Source organism: Alligator mississippiensis, chromosome 1 (assembly GCF_030867095.1).
Source record: "Alligator mississippiensis isolate rAllMis1 chromosome 1, rAllMis1, whole genome shotgun sequence".
Taxonomy (NCBI): Eukaryota; Metazoa; Chordata; order Crocodylia; family Alligatoridae; genus Alligator; species Alligator mississippiensis.
In genome coordinates this window covers 221,840,746-221,849,968 of record NC_081824.1, presented here as the reverse complement: position 1 = coordinate 221,849,968, position 9,223 = coordinate 221,840,746, and positions in this window count along the sequence as shown.

Genomic DNA, 9,223 nt, shown 5'->3' with positions numbered 1-9,223 from the left:
CTAATTGATGGCAATTAACTGGCTACATTGGCTAGGTCCTGTGTATTGAGCTGGTCCCTGAGTGAATCATGATTGATTGGTAACTGGTAACACAGTAGCTTAGCAGCCAGGCCTGCAGTAGTGTCTCCCCTGCCCCAAGGCAGAGACAGTCAGTCCCGCAAGCACCCATGGCACAAGTTTTGCCTGTCAGCAGCTAGGAGTCCAGGGCCCCAGGACCCCCCTGCACGGATCTCCTCCACAGCTGGCAGGCATCATGGCCACAGCAGGGGCCACCATCCCTGCAGCTGTCACCCTGCTGCGCCTTAACACACGCAGTGCCACCCATGGCACGAGTTTTGCCTGTCCGCAGCTTGAGGAGCAGTTCCCCCCAAACCCCTGCACCGATCTTCTTGAAACTTGGCACACATTGTGGCCTTCATAAGAGCTACCATTCCTGTAGTTTTCACCTCCCTGTGTTGTAACACTTAGACGTGACAGGAGTTTTGCTTTCAAGAATTTGGGGTGCAATTTCTCCCAAACCCCTACACTGATCTTCTTGAAACTTGGCAGCCTTTGTGGCCTCAGCATAGGCTACCATCTCTGCAGTTTTCACCCCCCTCCCCATGTTGTTACACCTAGATGTGACATGAGTTTTGCTTTCAAGAATTTGGGGTGCAGTTCCCCCCCAAACCCCTGCACCTATCTTCTTGAACCATGGCAGGATTCATACTATCTATAGATTCTACTGTCCCTGAAAATTTCATCCAAATTGGACAAAAAACAACAAATTTATAGTCATTTTATTGTTTCCCCATTATACCCTATGGCCAGATCTCCAAGAGGGCTCCGAGGCGGCTCCGAACCGCTTCGGGAAGCCTAATGAGGCAGCGCTTTGCCCTATATGTGCTGCTTCGGACCTCAAAGCATCTGATGCTTCTCTGGATCCGAAGCTCTGTCCGAAGCCTTGCACAGCCCTACTAGTTAGCTACATAACTGGGCATTTGTTTCACCTAAATTAGGTACATGGTTAGGCTATCATTGAAAGAGGTGGGATTGCATCATCTAATTTTGATCATCAGACCCGATCAGGAGTAAACACTGTAAACACAAGCTTAAGACAAAGATATTTGGGCGGGGTGATATCTTTCATTGGACCAACTATATGGGTGGGGAGAGATTTTAGATAAGCTTCAGGTCTGAGAAGGCATGCAGCTGGGCCATTACAGCTACAGTACCACTCGAGCACTACCACAGTGTAAATTAGAATTATTCTCTCTCCTACAGAAATACTGAAGTATTTCAAATATGCTAATAAGCTTTTGGGATGTGGAAAACTCTTTAAGGCTGAACAGGACCAAAGGATCTGTAGGGACTATGGACCGAACTAAACAAAAGGCAATCCTGAATACCTCTTACTCTTTCCAAAAGCACAGCTGCAGGGGCAGAGCCAATCAGGGAAGGCAGAGGTTAAATGACAGCAGCAACCCCCTCACTGTGATCCAGGATCTGCTTATGGCTGCCTGGACTACTGTGAAAACATATATGGTCACCAATGTTCCATAGGACCCAGTTTCCACAAGTCATGCCTAAATGCCTTTAAGAATCTGGACTTATGAGCACCTATAACCATCACAGAACTGTGGAAACCACATTGCATAAATGAATCCTGCTCTGTTACTGGTCTTAACTTTTTTTGCCTTTTCTACCAGCAACTGGACAACTTTAATAGAGAAGAATGTAAGGTAGAACAGAATCCTCTCCATACCCCTTCCCCTCTACCACCAGTTCTACAGAGCTGTAAAAAGCAAAGCATATTTATGAATGGGCTTCCTGTGGCTGTCATCTGGAGCGTGTAGCATAGACACTGTTCTTCTCCTTTCATGCCTTTCAGCCACATTTGGAAAATTTCCCATTCTCTTGCTGTCCAGCTTGGGGCACAGGGGCTCTTTATTAGTTGGTGTTTCATTAGAACATTTCTGTTCATTTTAATATTTTGGCATTAAATTATGCAGTTTAAAGCTCTTAAAAAATTTAAAAGTACGATAGAGTTATGATCCCATAAATCACCTAGTATACCACCAGAAAACAAATTAGACCTGGACTACTGCAGGGCCCTGAGGCACCAGCATTATTGAAATGGCAGTTTTTAATGTTATTTGAAAAACTTGCTTAGTGTTTGTGAAAGGGTCTTGCATATCCATACAAATTCTGTTTGTCTACAAAATTCATACATTGCACATAAAGATAACCTCAAAAAATTAACACAGAGTAAACTCTGAACACAATCTAGGGCTCTATGACATCGAGTTTGTGGTTTGGATTCATCTACAACCTGCTTAAAACCAAGTTAGGAGAGCTAGTTAAAACAGGTTTATTTTGTAGAAATCTTAACTGCGTTTTGTGCTCTAGGTAAAATTGGACTTACCAAGCTATGGAACATGGCCAGGGCCTGGATTGGAAATGTGTCTCCATTAACCAAATTTAACTACCACTATTAAATTTGGTTGTTTACTCAGTATACACAGGGACTTATGTTGCTAGCCATGCTGTATGATCAGTAGTGATACATTGTTCATGTTATAACAAATTTATTTCTACCTTCACAGCAGCCTTTGGAGATCAGGTGGCACTGTTCCAAAGTTACAGTTTGGATAAGGCAGATTTGAAAACCATTTCCAAGTCAAAGGTCTGTCTCCAACCTATGACACATTACAACCTGCCTGACATCTGATACCCTACCTCCAGCTGACCACTTGCAGTCCTTCACACATTTCCCTCCACCCTGTCACCCATCTCTCCCCTTTGTCTTCCAAACTTCCATTCATTTGCATTTTCACAGACCTGCACATTGTAAATTAGCTTATTTTCTACCTTGGAGAACACATAATACCAGCAGAGTCTCCCTATGCCTGACAAATGGTGTTTGTGTCCGGAAACTTGCAAAGAACTCTTTTCCAACTATTTAGTTAGTTTAATAAAAGATACCACATCTACCCAACAAACCTTGCTTGCCCATCTCCAACCTAGTGGCCCAGCAAGCTAGGATGGATAAGACATGACAGTTTCTATAGCCAACGGGAAATAAGAGTTGGAGGTGGCCATTCAGGTACACCTAACTCCCCAGCTGGAACAATAAGGTACACATTGACAGGTGGATTAACTGGGAGCAGACTTTGGCATGAGTCTGAGGGAGGCTCAGATTCATATTGCTGGATCCATAGTGAGATGCCTTAACTGCTCCTGCCTCCCTGCCCCTCTGAAAAGGGCACCTAAGCACGAGAGCCACCCAGGCATCTTGGAAAAATCCCAGTAGGTGCTTATCTGCATCTTTAGGAGCCTACATATCTTTACACATTTGGCCCAAAGAAGTTATATAACTTGACTAAAGTGACCATAACTAATCTACATATAGTAGTATGGAAGTCTTCCAACAGTGCATTAGCACTAGTATAACTCCAGTGATGCCAGCAACATTGGGAACACTATCGTAACTCCGGTCATATTTACCATGCTCCCAACATTTGTTGGTATCTGTACAGCTGCACTGCCACAGTTGCAACAGTGGGAGATTTCCCTAATACTGTCAGCTGATACTAGGTCAGATTGTTTGTAGCAAAGACATAACTGGAACCAGCTCTAAAGGCAGCCTGATTCCACAAAATAGGCCCAGGTTTTAATAAAGATGATTATACATTAAAAGACTCTACAAATTAATGTAAAATAATGTTGCAGCGCATAACAAAGCATTCAAAAATGCAAAGCATACAGTGGTTTACACCTGTTTTTAATCAAACATTATGAATGTATCTTAGGCTGTATTCAGGGGTAGGCCCAAGGGAGTTGCAGTGGCACAGTCATTCCCCATCCCACTCACCTGCCTTTGATTCCTATTCCACCCAAAGTTGAAAACAAACTGCGTGGCAGTGACAGCAGCATTACTATTCAAGCAGCCGTGAGGGAATCACTTGACTAATGACTAATTATAATCTGCCTAATTCCTTCTAAACTCTTTGTTCCCCAGGTGTCAAGGGTCTTAATGTTTCACTAATTAACCTATCTTTTTGCCATTTTGCTCTATGCTAGATGATCCTGGTAATGTAGCTCCTATTTCACAGCCCTGCAAACTGCTTTTAACTCTAGCTCAGAACATTAACTCAAACAAACATTAACTCAGGTGTGGAAATAACTTTCAGTGAATCACTGTGTACCTGGCTATGGAAAAATAGCAAGTGGCATGCATCTCTATGCTTGAGCCCCTGCTTGCATAGATATGTTGGCACGCTGAGCATTCTGTCCTTTGGAGGTCTCCCCCTGCTCACCTGCCACAGCTTGATCCTAGAGAAAGAAGAAAGAAAGGGAGGTTCCAAATATGTTATTGGCCACCCTGGGGCTCGTTTTAGTTGTGGATGTTTTTTGAGGCTCCTCTTCTCCTGCACCCCATCAACACACCAGCCATGGCTCATCAGCCTGATGGTGTTTGGCATTTAAATTACAGAAGACCAATCAAGTAATAATATTTCTCTCTTTTCTTTTTTCATTCTCACTAATGCCCTGATCATGGGGATGTCCCACATGTGATTACTTCAAGTGCCCTTCTCCTATGGGGCTTTATCAATCACAATCTTGTCGTAATTAATTCATATGTGAAAAGTTATTTACTCACTAGTCTATCAATCACTATGATCCATGATCCTAATTCATTAGGCAAAATCCATTCATAACCTACAACAATCTAATTCAGGTCCATAATCAGGTAAGTCCTCAATTACTCAACAAGCACTGGGAGTCCATGAGACCCTATCGGTACTCTTCCTTCAACAGAAACACAAATCCCGTACCCTGCTTTCTAAGCCCTTAATAATTAATTAATTAATAATTAATTAATTTTGTCCATGGGTGTTGGCTGTTTCCCAGGGTCCCTTGGGGTACAGCCCTGCACAAAGAAAAACAAACAAACAAACAAAAAGGAAAAGTGGTAATATCCCCTGCCTCACTCATGCATCCCTTGGTCCAGATGCAATTGTTGGGGTCAGGACACATCCTCTTCAAAGTGGTCCTGGATCCTAATGGGGCTGGATACCCCTCTGGGTATCCCCCTATGGAACATGCCCAGTACTTCACTGGTTTGGGCATTCTGGAGCCTGCAGCAATGGAGCTATCTTCCTTGTCTCTGCTACTTGGCTCTGCTGGGTTTCTTATAGTAGGTTCCTGGCACAGGTGCCTGACTTCATGCTGTATGCATCCACACAGCTTCAGTGAACACTTACTTGTTAACTGCAGAGGTGATACTGCTCACTGCTCTGCGGTTTCTGCTCCTGCACCTGCATCAGGTTCCAGCCCTTCCCAGATGTTGTGTCATAGAGATCTGCACTCCTCCTGTGGCACCTAACCCCCTTCCATGGGCCATTGAGTCCCTGCAGCCAGTCGCACTGTGACACACTGGATGCACTCTCAAGATGCTCAAGAAGACTTGATTTTGGTTTATGAATTTGAGATTCTAATGACTACAGGGCTAAAGCAACATCTTTTGAGTTTTTCTGCCTAGCTTGTTGCATTTTTAATACATAATATAGCAACTTACATATAGGAAATCAATGCCCATGCCAATAAAGTTATATTTATTTTTTCTTCAACTTCTAACCTGAATGATATAGCCTTAGGCCTCTAGCCTATTAGTAAAGCTTCTAGTTTCGCTTTACCTGGAGAAAAATCTGTGTTGTGTTATATGTGATGATGTACCGTCCAATCTGCACTCCCCACTTTTCAGAACCCTAGATCTGCCCTTGGAAGTATTAGACCACAGTCCAGAAGTTCCTCCACAAATATTCCTACAGTAAGTTTTGTATATAAAAGAAGTACAAGATCAAGTCCATATTGGGGGGGGGGGGGGGAGAGAAGGGGAGGGGGAACAGTTCCTCACAAGAGAATTATTTTTCCTCCTTTTCCCTTTTGCATACAAAACTCCCATTGGTTTTAATAGAACACGCAGCTACAAAAAGGGCTGCAGGACTAAGTCCTAGAAATATTTTTACTTGCCACTTTTAAATGTAAAGTACTACAAATACATGGTTCCTATTACATGATCCCATTACATCTGGGTTGCAAATAATATTGTGTAAATTAGAGAAGATCTCATTTTGCCATCTTCCTATCTAAATTGCAAGAAAGTTACAAAAAGGGATTTTTTTACCTGCAGTCAGAAAAATATAACAGAAAATTACAGTGGTTATCTGGAGCTAAACAAGCTGTTTAAATTCTCTTCAAACAATATGAATATTTTGTTAGCTTCTCAAGTTCCAATTAAATCATCATTTACATACTGTAATTTAAATTGTGTTCTCTGCCAGTATAGATCCATAATAGCTATAAAACATGTGTATGTACTTATTATTTTTACCACTTAATATTACATGATTTTTAATAGATAAAATATTAAAGCAGGAAAAGCAAAGTACTGATTATCCACAGATATTTAAAAGGTAGTCACTAGAATTGCAGACAAACCGTAGGGAAATGAGTATTCATCAGAATTTAAATTCAAAAGATCATATACTTCCTAGAAATAAATTACTTCCTTTAAAAAAAAAAATCCTCAAATAAAGTATTCTGTCATTTGTTTCAACATAAAGTTCCAACAGCGTGTTGCAATTTTCTATATTTTTAGATACATGAGCATTATAAGGAATCCTCCCTGTTGCTGTAAAGCCACTGAATAAACTTGGTGTCTGATCCTGGAAATATTTCTTCTGTGAGTTCTGTCATTAATACACCCATTGATTTATTGGGATTTTTTAACTCAGTGGGAAATCAGGAAAGAGTAAGAACAACTCACATGAATAAGGATTTATAAAATTAATCCCCTGTTTTGTGACTTTATTAAATTCAGGCTACGGAAGAGCAGAAAATATTCCTCCACATAATATACTGCTAGCTCAGGATATAAACAAGGGAGGAAAAAAATTGACAAAGCCAAGAGTTCACTTGCAAACATTTTCTCTCACAATTTTTGGCTGTATAAGGGAGAGTGTTGGAAAGGACTATGAAGAAATAAAACCAGTTATATCATGTAGCCAAAGTAATTAACTGTCAACATTTTCTTTTTTGTATTGTTGTTTGTTGTTCTTTTTAAATAAAACACCCTGTGTTTTAGGAAAGAAATTACAAATACTCATATTCTCATGAAGCATCATATGCACATAAATTTTGTGCAAAAAAATAAAAAAGAATAGTTTTGATTTCCTTTCAATGACAGCCCCTTAAAATGGCTGGCAAGGAAAGGGAGATGATAGGGCTTGTCCTCTTCTATCTTCATGTTGCCTGTAGAAAATGTGGTATTTTTACAAGGAAAAAGTTCTGGTTTCTTAATCTGGAAATATGATGTCTTTTCTTCACTGGTTCTGTCTGAGGACTCTCTAACTCCAATATATAGACTCACAGTTCTCTCAATATTTAACTGAAGAAGTACTGACGTCTTGACATATGAAAGAAAAGAAAGTCTGTAATTAAGATGCTCTAGAACTCAAGAGATCTGGGCCCTCTTTCCAACTTTGCCACAGACTGCCTTTATGATTTTGGAGAAGTCACTTATGTCAGACTGTAAAATATATTTGGGTGCCAAAAAAAAAAAAAAGTAAGTAGGAAGCATTAAGTTAGAGAACAAAGTCCTGCTGACTTACTGGGATTTAGACATGAAAATGGTTTAGCTCAGTGGTAGCTACCCTGTTTGGCAGGCACACCACAAATTAGCCCCCCACCCACTCTGAGTGCCACTCTGATCCTACTCATCTGTCCACTCCGCTGCTCTGCTTTCTCCCCTGTACCCTCTGCCTGATCTCCTTCTCTGGTGCCTGTCCTCTCCCTGGTCTGCTGCATGCCACAAACTAGCCATGTCTACATGAGACCCTGACTGTGCAGTTGTTATTGTGCAGTCATTTAGTACTTACTTACCCAAATACTAAATGACTGCACAGCATGACTGCACAGTAGTGTCCCCACATGGCTTTGTGGTGATGCTGACTGCGCAGTAGTGTCGTGTCATGGTTCATGCCCAGTAGTAATGAGCTACTGCATAGTAAGCACCTTGTGTAGACATGGCTACTGAGGCTGCTCATGCCACAGGTTTGTCACCTCTGGTTTATAGCTATTTTCACATACACTTCTTAACCTACTATCTTATCTATTTCACTGGTCTGTTACTCTGTGTTTTTAAAGAGCCAAGCACAATAGAATCACAGTGTTGGTGTGTCCTTTGGCATGATTGTAGTAAATGCGATTAACAATAAGATTGTTTTTATCTCCTATTGCTCTTCTCTGCTGCCTCTCCCCATCTGCCCAAGCCTATTTCTTGCAAGCTACAATGGAAATCTTACCACTGTAGACACTAATCCTGCAATTAGGTGTATGCATGCAGACTGTTGCACCAATTCAGACTTCAGTGACTCTTAAAAACATGCAAATCTCCACTTGGGTGGAATCAATTACAGATCAGGGCTATAATTTTCTGTAAAAAGATTTAGAAACCAGACTAATTCGTAATACATCCAAATACTGATAAACGAAGCAAAACCACCTGCCTTCCTTCCCTCAGCAATGATATAAATCTATCTAATTTGGAAAGATTTAATTCATTTACCAAAACTCAAACTGGTAAAACATTTAATAACCAGGGAGCTGTACACAGAAAGAAGTCCCATTTCCAAATAAAATAAACTGTAGGACACAGATTAATGTATGCTAATATCATAGGTCCACCAAATTTCCTGTTTTAACAGTCTTTTATTTCATGGTTGAATTAAGGCAAGAAATAATACCATGTTAGCTCTGGGGGCTGTGAGAAGAGAATTTTCTGTTATTAAAGCACATGACGGTTAGGCTCAGTCTTCAACTTCTGGTGCTTAATTTCTCAGTGAACTTTCTGATCAATGAGGTGCCTTCATTCTCTCATATGTGTTCATTCTGCCACTTCATTTACTTGAAACTGATTCTGGATAGGAGGTGGCCAAGTGTTAACTGTTTTCTGTTAAAAATCCCACTGCATATTAGAGATCTCAGATTTCAGTCATTCCCATTGTTTTCTTCAGGTACAGTTTCTCTCTTCTTTTCACACTAAGCAGCTTGACATAAGGAATATCTGTAGGCTGGACTTCTAAAAAACTTTCATCATCAGATTTAGCTTTAGCAAACGCATAGCTTTATGCTATATTTGTGTACAATATGTGAGAGGCAAGAGTTTCTTAAGGTGATA